This window comes from Balearica regulorum, chromosome 1 (genome assembly GCF_011004875.1).
Source record: "Balearica regulorum gibbericeps isolate bBalReg1 chromosome 1, bBalReg1.pri, whole genome shotgun sequence".
Classification (NCBI taxonomy): domain Eukaryota; kingdom Metazoa; phylum Chordata; class Aves; order Gruiformes; family Gruidae; genus Balearica; species Balearica regulorum.
The window spans coordinates 150,983,738-150,999,697 of record NC_046184.1 but is presented as its reverse complement, the minus strand read 5'-3'; the positions used below and the strand labels follow the sequence as shown (position 1 = coordinate 150,999,697).

The following is a 15,960-nucleotide window of genomic DNA, read 5'->3' as shown; positions in this document are numbered from 1 at the left end:
CTCTTGTTGAGGTTAATCAGGAGTAAAGTGGTTTTGAATAGTTTGGATCTTATATCCTTACCGGTTTATTTTCATGTACAAACTGAGTCTAAGAAGTCACCAGACAAGTATGAGAGTGCTGAAGAACACCTCTGCCTGACTGGCAGGGGTTGCACAGGATAAGGCAGAATTAGGCATCTGGGGCTGAATTTAAAGAGTTACTCAAATTACTTTGCAAGTGCAAACTACAGTATCCTGTTTAATTATATGCTAATATACTGTGCTTTTTACAAGACTTTGCCTCATCTGCCGTAATGCCTGAACAAGTGAAACTCTTAATCACAGGAGTTGTCAAAGGTGGAGGCAAAGGGATGCAGGAGGAGAAGGAGCATTTTCACACTTCAGGCAGCTGAATGCTGTCCTGGAAACGCTGCCTCTGACACAACCTTGTCGCAGGGGCTCCCTGCCCTATTATCCTGCTTCCCACGAGACGCGCGATACAGGCCTGACAGAGCAATAAGCTCTTGTGCCGGCTGCCACTGAAGTCACTGCAAGCTGTTCTGGAATATATCAAGTGCTGTGTACTGTGATGTAGCCTGAAAAATCAGTCCTGAGGCATCTGAAATCAAATATCTGAAGTTATTGGGCATATTTGGTCATTATTTCTCCTCCACCTCCCTCCCTTTTCTATTAAATCTGGCTAACACCACCTGTTTTAGAGAGAAGTTGAAAATACAATCAATATTGCTTGTAAAGCTCTGAAATACTGAGTGTTTTACAAGAGGCATCCATAATATCTTGGCAAAATCCATAAGAAAGCTAATACATGTGTAGCAGGGCTTGCTGTTGTGTCATTAATAATGCTCATGCTTACACATTACATAAGGAAGGAAAAAAGGACAGCTAAAAGAGCTACCTGCTCAATGTACATTGGCTGAGGCAGGTACACATCCAGTGTCTGGAGTCTGAAGTTGCAGAGACAACCTTCTCTGTGGGCATTTTTGAATTTTGGCTTTGTAACGTTAATGCTGGTCTTGTACTGTGTCCCCTCTTCCCTTCACAGGCATGCATGTGGGTACCTAGGTGTTCAGCCAGGGATATACACATGGACCCAAGAGGTTTGCAAATTTTAATTTCAGGTACCCAAAAAAAAAAAAAAAAAAAAGAAAAAAAAGAAAAAATGAACAACCATCCTTTGAAATTATATTGGTCATTCCCCGTTTTTTCTCTCCCTCTCTCCCTCTGCAATTTTTCCCTCATCTTGATCTTCTTGCGAATTCTCATCACTTTCTTCTCCTTTCATGCTAATGATTCCACCCTTTTAGCCTGTCATTGTCCCCTTCTCTTCTTTGTTCCCTCCAACTAACCATTGCCCCGTGCCTTCCTCTCTCTGTTTCTATCTTTCCTCTCCTCCCTCCACTCACATTCATGTTTCTTCCTAGCTTTTGTATTCTTCCTGTGCCACAGAGATGGGCCATTAAAAGCATAGGAAGAAGATTTCTCTTCCTTTCAGATTGGCACTACAGTGCTAATAACACTTACAAGAAATAATTACAGGGAGAAAAGTTTGTCCAGTTTCCACAGTGTTGGAGCACATGCACTGCAGGAAGAATGTTTGGAGAATTGAATAACTCACTTTTCATTGTGAAAATGCAAATAGCAATATTGAGACTCATACCTCTCTCAGATCAGTGTGGATAGTAGCAAAAAGCAAACTACAAATTTTCCTTTCTCCTTAAGCCAAAATCTGGGTTATGCTAAGGTTTACTAATGAAAGACTTTGCTAAATATTAGCATAGGCAAAATTGCTGTCTTTCTTCCTTAACTTAGGAACTTGTAGTCTGACTTTTCAGAACTCTTATTGTCTCTGACAATTTGATACCAAAGATAGACGCACTGATGAAGTTGGACTGTTTTGAAAAGGTAGAGAAAATACAAGGTCAGCTCACATTTTCTTCTTGATTTTGGACAGAACATCAGCATGTGTACAAGTATGCATAACTTATATTGAACATATACACATTCTAAGGACTCCCCTAAAGGTTAGGGTGATAAACTGTCTGACATTGGCATCTTCTGTGCTGGGTGATTTCAGCAGAGAAATACTGAAATTAAATAAGATAGGCAAGAACATCAAAGATGAAGATGGAAGAAATCTCTCATAGTACTGCAAAAGTTTGGAACAACAAATAACAAATCCAGAAGCATCACAGATTAATGTTTTTTAATACCCATAGTTCTCTTCTTCCCAAATAATAGTTCTCTTCCCCAAATAATAAAACCTCACAAAATTTGACAAAGTTTTAGAAATATGAGTATGGTAAGAAAAAGAAACCAACTGTCTGACAAATGTCTTGTCTAGAGAATATGCATCAAGGAACAAAAGTAAATGAAACTATATGGAAAGACTTTGGTAAAGGAAATAATTTTACAATGGTAAGTACAGAAATGGTAATGCATAGAAAGGGACAACATGTATGCAAAAGTGCAAAATTATGATGCAACGCAATACATGTGAACAAAGTTACTGTGGAGAACGAAGCTACAAATCCAGATTGAAATATAGTGCAACACAGTAAATATCCACTGATCTCTTGTTTAAAATTTTATATCCAAAGTTTAGCTCAAAAGAGCTGAAACTACTCACTGTCCTAGTATCCAATCTTTTTATTTAAACAGCAAAAATCCAATAGGCATTTGTAATGAGGAAGAGGCCCCTCAAGAGTACTTGTAATTAATGCAAGCTCCTACAACAGTGTATCATCTCAACTGTCCTGTACTCCATTTGTTCCTAGCCATTCCTCTTTCCTAGCTTCTTCTCTTCTCTTGGCTTTTTGGACATCTGAGAAAGGATTGTTCTTGGATTCATCCTTCTATGTTCTCCAAAGCCCACCTGAGTTTTTGAAAGACTGTGAAAAAAGTCTCGTGTAGCATATAAAATGGTCTCTCTCAGCAACAAGGGAAAGGGTGGTTTGGCTTTGGTTTAACTACTTCTACAGCAGTTGACATGAGGTCTTCCTTCTAGGAAAGGAGTCATGATTAATACATTTGTTAATTACATACATTCTAGAAGGCACAGAAATATGCTGTTAATTATTTCAAATATTTATTACAAACACAAGAGCATGGTTACTGTTGGTGTTCAAGCTAAGCTAATTGCTTTGTAATTTTCAGATGCTTGCTGCCTTCCTTGTAGAAAGACATAATTCTGAAAATTAGAAAAATATTTAATGAGCTAGCCTGCAATAGTCTGCCTAATGATTTGGAAGAAGGTGTCCATATGCTACATAGGATTTTGTGACTATTGTTAATCAGCTCCAGTTTCCAGATACCTGTGAGGCCAGGGGCTTGTAATGAGTCAACTGGAGAAGTGAGTCAGGAAAATTTGAAGAATCCCTGAGAGATACTGTTTGGAACAACCCAGACCTTTCTGGCTGGAGGAAACCTTTTTCAGACTATTCTCTACACAAATCAGCATCCATGCATATTTTCTCAGACCTAAAAAATGCAGCAGCTGCAAAGGAGCACTGTGGTTCATGGACAGAAGAGAGAACTGGTGAAGGACAGAACCTATTTGCAACCTACACTGAAGCTGAAAGTGTTGGGGAGAAGAGCTGAGGGTGGTGGTAGGTGTTGCACCTGACTGAGTGGATTATGAAGGAAAGGAAGAGGATGAAGAACGCTGGATGAGCACACTCACGTGTAGTTATCAGTTTAATATCAGTGAGTCTAGCCTTTGAAGCAGGTGGGATACTAATGGAAGATGGAAGCAGGTGTGTGCTAACAATTCTCTGTTTTGGGAAATAACTGTAAGCTCTTGGAAGGGGGCTCTTTATCAAGCACACTCCCTGAAGTGCTGCCTTTTCATTCCTATGATGTTCTGTTCAATTATGATACTATCCTTACAGTACTTACAGTATTTTTCTCTCTGAGCCATTAGTTTTGCTATGAGGTGAACATCACAATTTCTGGGAGACAAAAGAGGCTTTTAGATGGCCTGGCTTTAGGTATAAAGCAGATGATTTTCTACCACAAAAGGAGAAAGGATCTTCAAGAACCTAAAAGTGCTTCATAATCCTCTCTCCTCCTCCTTGTGTCACCATCTCTGGATGCCCCAGCACCATGGTGGGCTGGGGGAATTCCAGCCTCTGCAGAAAAGGGAGAGACACAAAATGCAAACCTGAGAGTCCCATCAGCCTTACTTAGTTGATGACAGCAGCATGAATGCACACAAGGCAAATCCACTGTCTGATATAGACATGTACCGCAGGCACAGTTCATGCCACCCTACCTCTCCCATGACTTGTGGGAAGACACAGGCCCTTTGGATGAACCTAAGAATTATTACAGTGACATACTCTGCCCTTGCTCTGCCTCTGATGAGACTGAACGTAGGGTGGAAGGATGCTTATGTGACAACAGATATCCACGTGCCCCAGATACCTCCAATCTTATAGAAAAGGTAAACAGCAAGAAGCATCACAAGTCCAAATGGTTGAGTCTATAGGTCATCATGACTCAACCTTCCTTTCCTTCCTTGTGATGCATATACTTATTTTGGCACTGATGCTTGCAAGTCTCCTCACTCCAGCTAGGTGCTCAGGGTGGGAGTTTCAGACATGTCAAAGAGGGAAGGTGGACACACGTGGATGTCATAGGGCCTGAAAGGGGAAGTTAATCCTTTCAGCTGATACCTGATGCCAGGCATCAACGTGACAATTTAAAAAACACTCACTTTGGAGGCCTTTTGACAAAGGTAGCTCTTCTTTTTCTTTCATACTTACTTTTCCACTGTGACTGGGTCAGCAAAAGATGAGCTCCTATTTTTCACACAGCTGTTTGCCACTGCAAAGGGCACACAACTCAGCATCCCTGCTGAGCATCTCCTCTGGGCTGGCTGTTGGCCCTGGTAGGATGTGGATTTCCAGGTGAAACCACGAGGACCCCGCTCAGAGGCAGAACCTCGGGCATTGGACCCATATTGCATTGCGATTTTACCCTAGGCATGACCTGTGTGACCCTAGGCAGGGCTGCTAAACAGCTGAGAGCATGTTCTGGTTGTGGCTTTTGATTGCCTTCTGCTTAGGAGACCGGGAAAAATGGAAGAATGGAAAATAGCCTAATCTAGATTAGAGATACAAACCAAAATCCTTTGGCGTCTCTCAAACCCATGATGATAAACCATCCTCAGAGAAACATTTTGCTCCACAAGTACTGGAACTAATAAATCCTGATTTCCTACAGATTTCTGTCCTGTGGGTTGACTGACTTGTGTGGTCTAAGAAGATGTATGCTTTTTGGGTGGCTGGAGAATGTGTGAGGTCTCTGTCTGCGTGGATTTGTTGCTTTCTAGTAAGGTGTGTTCAAATTGTGCTTTCCCCAAATCTGGGCAACAAATTGGGCATGACTGTCTTTACCCAGCTGCTTATTGTTAGAGACTTCTGAGGACATTATCTTTGCTGGCCAGTAGACTCAAAAGTTGTTAGGAGGGAATGCAAACATCACATAAACCTTGTTTCCACAGGAAATGGGGCTAAAAACTATTGTTCTCCTTCTACCTTCTGCTCCACACTTTCTTCTGTCTTTCACGGTCATGCCACCTTTGTCTCTTCTCAGAAACGGATGCACCCTGTGGGCTGCAGGGAGGTAACCTCATTCCTAGTTTACTCCATCATTTCCAATAAACCTGCCCTGCTCAGCTATTCCCACCTTCATTCTTGTCCCTTATATAACCTCATTTCAGCAAGGAATTAAATTCAGGAACAATTCACCTGCTGCTAAGAGAAGCAGCCCCTTTGGAAGGTCAGTCAGGCTTACCCATGTTGTCTGTGTTGTCATGATACCAGCCATAACCTTTTCTTCTCTGCAGGTATGAAGGAATCAACTTGCCATGTATCCCAGGGTCAGTTTTTGACAACTGGAACCATTGAATTGAATATCCTTCTTAACAAAATGAAAAAAATGCTCAATTATAATTTAACTTTGATTCACAACATGGAGTTTGGTATGTGTTATGCACCCCTGTTTTCAGTGCACACATTTGCCCAACAGCATAGTGACAGCCAGGTCAGCTGTGGAGTTTCAAGAACAGCATCTACCAGAATACAGATTTTATGAATCTTGTACCCTGACAAGGCTGAAAGGTTTCCTTTGAGAAATATTTTCCACTCATCTACCAAGCACTGCCAGTTTTTCATACTACATGTTGGATGCTCACAAAAATAGTTGTGATGTTGATATGTTTGTCCTTTATGACCTCTGAGTTAACTGCGTTTGTTGCACTCAAGCCATTTGCAGGTGTGGGTTTTTCTCTTTGACATTTTATTTATTTTCACTTCAGCATTAAATAACACTATCTGAGTAGGTTATTTCACATTTTCCGATTTTAGGGAACACCATCTTTCTAGAAATACTGGCATTCCCTCAGGCGGAGCTAGTTGACAGCCAGAATTTGCAACCTTTAGGAAGTGTCAACATTATAAGAATATTTCTGTGTTGCTTTGGAAGAAAAGGATCAGTAGTTCAGAAAGGTAGCTATGACATTTTTAATTTGAAAAACATCAAAGTTATTCCTTCAGAATTTGCTGAAAGCAACAGCGAGCTGGATGTTCCCTGGGCTGCCCACAGCTCCCGAGGACCTGGTAATTCTTGGGGTCTCCCATGCTATCCCACCTCGGTGGAGTCCTGTGGGAAGTCCGGGGAGTCCCCAAACCTGTTGCTCAGGGGTAGGAAGTGAGGCAGGCTTCAGAGGGAAATGTAGGGAGAGTTGCCCCAAATCCTGTCAAAATCTAGGTATTGGTGAAAAGACCAGTGTGATCAGCAAACTTCCCCCTTGTCCTGTCTACTCCCTGGAGCTTCCCAGAAACATTCCCCTGCTCCGCACCGCAGGGTCCGTCTCCCCTTCTCCCAGCCAAACCTGATAAAACCTCCTTTTCCTCCTGTTCACCAGCAAAATCCGAATTCAGCAGGAGTGGGAAAGGGATGCGGGGCTCCTCCTCATCCTGCTGTGCACCTCTAGGTGGGGTAGGCGAGTTTCCACAGCGAAAGGAGCCCGCTCCGGCGCCCACGAAACTTCGCCAGCAGCGAGCGAGCGAGCGAGCGGGGAAGGAGAAGTTGTTGAGAAGCCCCTGTGAGCCTGCAAAGGGAGTGTGGGGCCGGCAGCTGAGGGCTTTGGTGCGTTTGGGCTCCCTGGGACCCAGCTGGGGACATTCATGACAAGCTCTGCGAGAAGAGGAGACGTGCGCTGGCTGTGCCCGAGCCTCGGCACCTGTGAGAGCCCGACCAAGTGGTTACTCAGAGCCCTGTGCCCGCCGGAGGACCTCTTCTCCAGGCTTTGGTGGTGGTGAGCCCATCTGCGCAAGGTAGGCTTTTTTCAAGCGCGTCTGCTGCCTCTCCCCAAAGCCAATGTGGGTCTGGTACGGGAGTCGCTCTCTCATGGGGATGTTGCTGAGGGCTGTGGATGGAAATCATGTTGATTTTAGGTTTTGTTTGAACAAGATCTACCATTCAGTGAGTTTCGCTGCTCCTGGCATTGGACTAAAGAACTGCTTTTTTCTCTGAATGCTAGAAAGTAGCTACAGTTCCTGGTAGCATCTTTGATTAAAAGCTAAAGTTTCCTCACATTTAATGTATATTAGACTTTTTATTATTAAAAGTACTGGTCTTCTGACCAGTTCACAAACTCTGGAGGATCCAGCAAGGTTTATTATTTGAGTGGAAGTACATATTTCTCCAGAGGATAGTGGAACTGCTGCTTTGGGGGTTGTGTTAACACTGCAAACTAATTTGCCTGTGCATTTTAGACTGTTACTATACTTTTGAAATCATGACCAACGCTGTAAGATACTGCAGAATCAGTAGTGTGGTGGCTGACTGCATATACATGTGAATACATGTTTGTAGCATGCCGATTTTTATTTTCCCTGCCTCCACAATCTCGCTGTAAAAGCGTGCTATGGGACTGAGGTCCAGAGGAAAGCAGGCTGCCGCCCGCACCAAGGAGTGCCTGGGCAGCGGTGGCGTGGCATACCTGCTCCAAGCATGGTACGCTGTAGTCGTACGTGGTGCTGGAGTAGCTTTGAAATGCCCAGCTCAGCTACCTCTGGGGGAGCAGAGAGCTCAGCAAGGGCTGCAAAACCTACTCCAACAGTAAAGTGGCCTGCGTGAACCTTGCACGGCTATGAAAGACTGTCATTGGTACTGAGATGGGTGTTTTTAGCTGCTGCTGCCATGTCTACAGCAGTGATACCATGGATTAGAAAAAGTGCAGCTAGACACTTGGATGCCTAAGAGAAAAGGTGTTTTCATTTTTTGCAACCAGTGGAGCTTTAGATATTACATGAAGGGGTGCTGGATAGCAATTCAGATCTGTCCCCCATAGGATGACAGATGAAATCGTCATCTACTGCAGCAGGAGCTTAGTGATCACTGCCTCCTTGGGGTACCACCCAAAACCTGTTTATACGCCTCAAGCTGCAAGGAAAGCTTTCACACCTACGGCTGCTGTTCATCAGAATAGACAAGGCCTATGGCTACTGCTGCTGCTCCTCTACAGCAGAGGCGGGAGATGACGTTGTACTTTTGAATGATAGGTCCTGAAACGTTTTGGACAAATGGTGGAAATCTCTGGCAACTCTATAAGAAAAATCATGGGAGATGGCAAATTTTAAGAGGAAATTAATGTGATTATGTGGAGTCAAACCCCATGACTCTGATCAGGATTACTCCGTTCTTTGTTCTACTCAGTCAGAAATGTCTAAGATGTAGAAAGTGGAAAGGAAAGAGAGTTTAGGCATCCTCTATCAAAGAGCAACACTGATAAGAAACTAATTTTGAAATTAAATGAAACAAGAACAATCAAATGAAGGAAATATATTACATTCATCAGCAGCCAGTTTGACTCCACACTACTCGGTGGGAACAATTTCACCTTCAGGTAAGTTCCTGTGAGCCCAATTTCACTGGAGATGTCTGACAAGGGTGAAACTGTTACTGAATCTTGGCTTGGCTCTTTTGGTCAGTAGGGTACAGCACAGTTGTGTTTCTGTTTGCAATAATGTAGTGTGACCACAACAAAGAGAATGTGCCCAGAAAAAGCCAGCAGGCTTTTTTTTTTTTTTGGGGGGGGGGGGGGGGGGGAGAGAAATAGTTTTACAGAAAACTGCTGCCATAAATAGGCATTTTTTTTCTCTGTTACAGCTAGATGGGAAACATGTGATGTTTTAATTTTTCACATCAGGTTGTGAGATGGTCATTTTCAAGGGATTGTACTGAATTGTATGCCATGGAAATAATCTCACTGAAAATGTTGAGCTGAATGCAATTGTACCGTAGAGGTGTTTAGAAATCCTCTGAAAATGGCTTCATGTGAAACATTTACATGTAAGGGTGACATTTCCTGGAGAACTGGAATATTTTGATAGAGTCAACAGTTTCTAATTGAATGCATATAGCCATGCTGGATAAATGGTCCAAGCCTCAGTTTTCAAAAAATAGCAGCATAAGCTTTTGAAGATAAGATTAATATTAAGATAATGTTTTTCTCATGTTGTCATCAGTGAAGGAATTCCCCTCTAATATCCTCAACAGAGTTGTTTCCTTTAACCATGCTAGGATGGAACTGGTTTTCAGATCGTATCTGTGCTGGTTCTCTTCTCAGCTAAAGTCTAGGTAAATCGCAACACGAGCTACTGTCTATAGCAGCATAACCCAGAGATTCCAGCATGACCTGCCCTGCCTGAGTCATTTGTGAGAAGCTGAGGGTAGATCAGCCTTTCCATTCACTTCTGTTAAAGGTATCCCATTTCTCCCTCTGGTTGTTCTCCAAACCAGGCCTTTGCTGCCTTCTGGATCCCTCCTGACCCTCAAGAGTCACTATATTATTTATGATGCATCCAGAAGATAACAGGTGCCCCTCATTACCCAACAGCTCCTTGCCCAGCAGCTCTTGTTGGGGAAAACCCTTCTTTCCTAATATGTAGACATATTCTGGTCAGTGTGTTGTTAGGGCAGGGAGTTGTTTGCAAAACAGAGATACTTTCTTGCCATGTATATTCCAAGAAGGTAAGTCCCTGTAAAGGATTAGATATTACTGGACAAGGATGGAATCATGGCTTTTATGACTGTCCACCTTGGCATGTATTATTGAACCTGTGTGGATGGTCACCATGTGGACAAAGTGCTTGGCCATACTTTTCCCGGAAAACTAAGAACTGCTGGCTTCATACAGCAGAAGACCAGGACATCCAAATATTATTTGGAGGCCAAGAAACTTCTTGTTCTTTTGTTTGATTTATCACTCATCCAATTCTATAAAAAATGAAGTGAGATCGTGGGTCCATGCAGAGCTCCCACAAGAGTGGTGTGCCCAGCTCCTGCTGGCTCTATGGCAACATTTAGTCATCAAACACAGCTTTCTGAACCATGTTAGCTTTGCACACATTTCTTCTGACTTGACGTAGCTCAGATCTTTCAGTTTCTTCCCATCAGGGAAATCAGAACAAAAGTAGAGAGGAGGTTATTTTCAAATTCGGAAGGAGTCCATTAGAAACAAAAGAATAAAAGATAAACAAAGACTCTTTTAAAGCATTATCTGCTATTGTCTTTTGAAGAAGTTAAAGCTTTGCCAGTGGATTTTCAAATCTCTGTGGAGATGGAGTCAGGGCCGCATCCTCCTGGTCTGACACTAACGAGTGCTGATTTTGAACTGTCAGAAGTGGCATTCTGTGAAGCTAATCCACAATGCTTGAGCTGAATCACCCGCCACGAATCTAGCAACAGGTTTTACATTACCGCATTGCCGTAACATCTGACCATCTGCAGTGCAAAATCACTAGCAAAGTCCCTGGTGGATTTCATAGAGTTTCTGGCATTTATTCTTTTTCAGACTCAGTTCTGCAGAGCTGAGCTTTTTTTGGATTCGGTGCCTTGATTTCTGCTCATTTCCTTTTTGGGAGGGGAGGGCTGGTAAGATTTTATGTGGCAGAAGGGACCACCAGAGCTGTGTCAGTTGTATAGCAGAAAGGCTTTTTCAGGAGGTCAATGTTGCCTCATTCCCTGCCCCACAAGAAACCTCTCCAGCAGTTGGTGATATCTCAGCTAACCCTTGCCTGACTTGCTGTGCATATGAGGCTAGGAGGGTCTTGATGAACTAACTAGGGTCCCGCTCTGATAATAAACATGTACAGGGTAAACAGGGTTTTGGGAATGTTACTTGGGTACAGTCAATGACCACTGGGGAGGTGGGGAGGAAAACCAAAAGAGTTTATAATGCTTAGCTAGACTACGCTTAGCTAGACTATCCTTGTGGCATCCTGAAGTACTGATAGACCTGAAACCCTTTTGATCTTAAAGGCCATGATCAACCTAGTTGCAAACCTCCATCATCCAACCCTTCCCAACCAATCTTCAATGAGATGTTTGCCTCCCTACTGGAGCCTGGCATAGAAAGGTATATGACCTCCATTTTCTCACTGTGTTTGTTTCTGCTGTGCAAATGCTGATGGATGTACAACTCCTGCAGATCATGTTAATGAGCCTCTGGATCACTAGGCTTTAAGGCCAGGGCACGGTGCTGCAAAACTTGGCTGAATCCAAGTCCAAGCCAGGTCTTTGGTAAGAAGAAACCCTGGAAAGATTCACTTTTTTCCCCACCTCCCTGGAGGCTGTGTTGTACATGAAGCTCTGTTACACCAGCCTTTGTCCTCTGTTCATCAATGTAACAGGCTGCGGACCAAAGCAGAAACATATGGCCAAGTACTGAGAGAGCTTGTAATTCTGACAGTGCATCCATCTCTTCCTTTAGATATATCACAAAGAAAAAGTGCCAGTTAAGCAGCATACAATTATTTGCAGATTGAGTGCCAGGATTTTTCTTTTTATATTATGCAAGAACCATTTTAATAGTTCAGGATTATATATTTATAATTATCCAGGATAGAAGGATGCATTCCTGTGACGTGCTCCATTTTTCTCTCACAGTTGTGTACGCACTCCACTGCTTGGGAGAAGGACCGGGGAGGGAAAGAGATCTGTATACTAGTAGCTGATAAATTGAGGTTTTACAGAAATTGGCTTCTGTCACTGAAAAGAAGGAGACTAAAAGGCCCTGTGCATCCAGATCACACACCTTGGAAAAGAAAAACTGGGACTGCCAAAATATGAGGAACAGAGGAACAGATGAGATAAAAGGCTAAAAATGGCAGAATCTGTTAAACTACCTGGTGCTGGTTTATAGCCTGCTATAGTTAAGAACTATGAAACCGGTAGCATCCTCAAACCTGGGGCTTAAATTTACCACATGTAACAAAAAGGAGTTTGAAATTACCATCCTAAAGTAAAGTTTCTCTTCCTGTCAGAGTCAACAACAAAATTTGCAATAGACCTCAAAGGAATGGAGTTTCAGGCAGTGCTGAGCACAGTTTAATACTGTCCCTGAAGGGCATTTGCAAAAGAAAAAATCCAATCAACAACAACAACAAAACAACCCCAAAAACCACCACCCAAGAAAAGGCTGGGGATGTGTTCTCTTTTTGTCACTTGAGATTCTGCCATTTCTTTTCTTGGTGGGCAGCTAGTGACAATGTGTCCCCTGAGTTAGGCACATGTGTATTTCCAAAAATAGGAGAGAGTAATCCGTGGGCTGCCACCCGTCCAGTGGCCCGTGACAGGGGTAAAGCGAAGCAGCACGACCTTCAGCTGGCCACCCCATTTTCTTTCTGAGACTTTCCCACCTGCAGAGCAGGCATGGCTCAGTGGCTCGCGGACTCGCCTCCAAGCTGCGGGAGTTTACGGGCTGGCAGATCCGCGTGAGCCGCGCGCGGCTGGCGTCAAGTCTGGCCGTCTGAAACTGGATTCACGAAGCGTTCAGTTGTGCTGGCTGCAGGAGGGCAGTAATTTCCAAGAGAGGGGCAGAGCGCGCAGCTGAGGGCAGTAACTATCTCAGCTGTCACCGTTTAATCCATCACCAAGTCTGAGTGTCGGTACCCTCCAAGTGAGACAAAAGCAGAACCAAGTATCCAAGCATTGTGGGGCGCAGATTTATTTCATTACGTTCAAATACTTCCCTATGATGAGCCTTGTCTCTTTAAATTTTCCATACATTGCCAATTCGAGGGGTATATTTTTGTGTGCATGTATAGATCCCGTTGGCTTCTTTGGGATGTAAAATACAAAGGACAAACCCATTGTTCTTTCCTTGCTCTCAATTTTCAAAAATTACCAGTTCTCATAAGCAGACCAAAACAGATAACAGATGGCATTGGCTAGCAACAAGGAAACCTAGATGCAAATACAGTACGGTATATGAAGAACGTCTCTGATGTGGCAGGGTTATGTTTTCTATCATGGTTTCTAACCGGTTGTGAGAAAAAACCAGCACTAGCAGTTTGTGGTATTTAATTGGATGTGAAAGGTGCAAATAATTCAGCTGGTGACCAAATGACAGAATTGGTAATAAAAAGATAAGTAAATAAATAAATAAATAAATAAACAAACAAACATACAGGGGCTCGATCCACTTCCCAGTGAAGTCAACAGGAGACTCTCCAGTAATGCCAGCAGCTATTCAAATGGCACCTGCATGCCCATTTCTGATTTTCATCCAAAGTCCAGATATACCCAGGCTACACTACAAAAGAGAAATGAAAGGTGCTTGTCTGTGAATGCTTTCCTAGCCCAAGCGAGGAGCCACTGGTTTTCATAGATGTCAAAGTCGGGCACCACACAGGGTCACTCAGAGAGGGCAGCAGGTCCAGCACATCAGCCACACGGGTCCCAAGCAGCCCCTGCCTCCCACAACCTGGGGATCTTTACAATGAACCTGCAGCCACACTCAGGCTGAACTACAGGGGTTTGTCCATAGCTGTGTGATGCAGGTCTCCCAGAGCTTGTGTAAGGTTGTTTTTAATTTAGCTTAGCTGGAAGTCAGACTAGACAAACAGTTATCTCTGGTGCAAGTATCTCTGCATGGGGAAACACCAGGAGCACTTTGAGGAGGCAGTGAGTGGTGCCCTCAGGGGTGCAGCACATGGGTGAGGCACGGTCACGTGTAGATGAGACATTTGGTTGCAGTTTGATGAGTGTACACATTTTCCACTCAGTCCTGCCCAAAATGTCACCTCTGCCTCAGCTTTTAAATTCCAGCCTTCAGAGTAGAGAAAGACAGCACAGGTTAAAAGAAACTTAAATCCCACCAGCTTCTCTTTCCACCAAGAGTAAATCAATTCTTGTAGCAAATGAGTATTGGATCCATCCCCGGGAAGGAACAATAGAGGTCTGAGCAGCTGGAAAGCTGAGGTCTGATGTCTTGGTCAAGTAAGACTACAATTGCATGCTTTCTTCCTGCAGAAATGGGTGCTCGCCAAATCTCCAGTGTAATACAGAGCACTTGCTTCTTGTGCTGCAGAGCCCTAAGTTATCGGGCCTTCTATGTAAGGCAACAGGCAGACAAATGCACTCAAAATGACAGAGCGATTTCTGATATTTACTCTCTTTGCCTCTACCCTCAGTGCTTGTATGGGCAGATCCATGGCGGTGAGCACAGCCTTACCTTGTTGGTAGAAGGATGTGGTTAAAAGCTCGCTGTTTTTTCTAGAAAATGAGTATGTTGATGTGATGCCAGTCAAATACTGGCAGAAATTTGAGAGACTCTGTGCAGCTCACTCATTTGTTGATGCTCCACTTGTAAGTCATGTGCTCGTCCCATGCCTTTCCTGGTAAAATACTTTTTCTCTAGCCTTTCTCCCATGCAACACTGAATCTATGCCTATAGAGAGCATCAACAGTTTGCTGCATGATATGAGAAATGTATAAAATTCAATTTTTCTTTGAAGTACCTCTTAAGTCTCCTTCTGTGTTCAAGTGAAGCTGTCACAGAGTTCACTGAGGTTTGCCCACGCAAGGAGCAAAGTGTCTGTCCCCTGGGGAGTACGCAAGCCATTTTCTAGTAATTTATCTGCTAAGATGACATATTTTCTTATAATAGCACTGAAAACAGGAACTTCACTGTCTTCTAACAGAAATGACTTTACATATTTTATGAAGCTGAGCCAAAGGCACTGCTCTTGTTAGCTGGAGTTGGTGGCTGTTTGGTTGGTCTGGACATGAGAATTATCTACTTCCCCTTCCTCTTTTTTTTGTTTCTGTTAATGAAGGCTTTATACCTGACTAAAATGCATAGCTATATTTTTCCCTTCAGGTCATGTTATCGGGAGCTTTGAGTTGGGGGTGGGGGTAAAAAAGTTCACTTACTAAGTAAGATTAAAGCAATTAAAGGCTAAGGCTCATATTTAATTTTCCCTCGTAGATGCAATTTTTCATGCAGTGACAGCATCAAAACCTTTTCAAGTTTTATAGCTATTTCACATTTGGCAGAAACAACAGGAAACCATCTGTAGCAAAGCAGGATTGTTGTAAGCATAATATTCAGTAATGAAAAAAAGATTAAAAAGAAAACACTGTTATCTTTACATGGTAGCTTTGAAGGCGCAAGGAGCAGGATGCTTGCATTTGCCCGTCTATCTACTAGCATCATAAAAATTTTCTAGATGAGGCAACCATGTAGAAAGTTGATTATTTCAGCAGAAGGAAGAAGTCCAATAGGAAATGTGAGTTTTAGTTTCTTGTTGAGATTTCCATGATGGATCTAAAGGTGCTCATGCAGAGGAGGCTGTAGATGACTGGTTTCTGTATATCGTGACTTACATGGCAGAGGTTATAAGCACACACAAAACTTCAAATAAGCAAGTTGTCTCACAGAAAATGAGTAGGCTACCCATGTTCTTAAACTGTAACTCCATGTTTGAAAATCTTTTCTGGACCAGGGAAATAAAAATAAATTGTGGGAATTCAGGTGGCTCACATCATTGCCCTGTGTTCCCTTATGGCAAAGTGTACTTGTTCTTGCTTCATTGTGTTTTATATGCTGGAGAGGAGAGATCCATACTGAAGGACTGCATACTCAGCAGTTGCAGGTGAAAAATG

The 15,960-nt window shown here is 43.1% G+C and overlaps 1 protein-coding gene across 2 annotated transcripts in view; it reads left to right on the top strand.

Moving 5' to 3' along the window:
• Window positions 1-7,094: 7,094 nt before the first annotated feature.
• EDAR (ectodysplasin A receptor) overlaps window positions 7,095-15,960 on the top strand; it is a 74,210-nt gene continuing 65,344 nt past the window's right edge. The window contains exon 1 of one of the 2 annotated variants that reach the window (XM_075739099.1): window positions 7,095-7,340. The gene's annotated coding sequence lies outside the window, so the exon portion shown is untranslated. The remainder of the gene's footprint in view (window positions 7,341-15,960) is intronic. The other variant, XM_075739108.1, reaches the window with a different exon arrangement.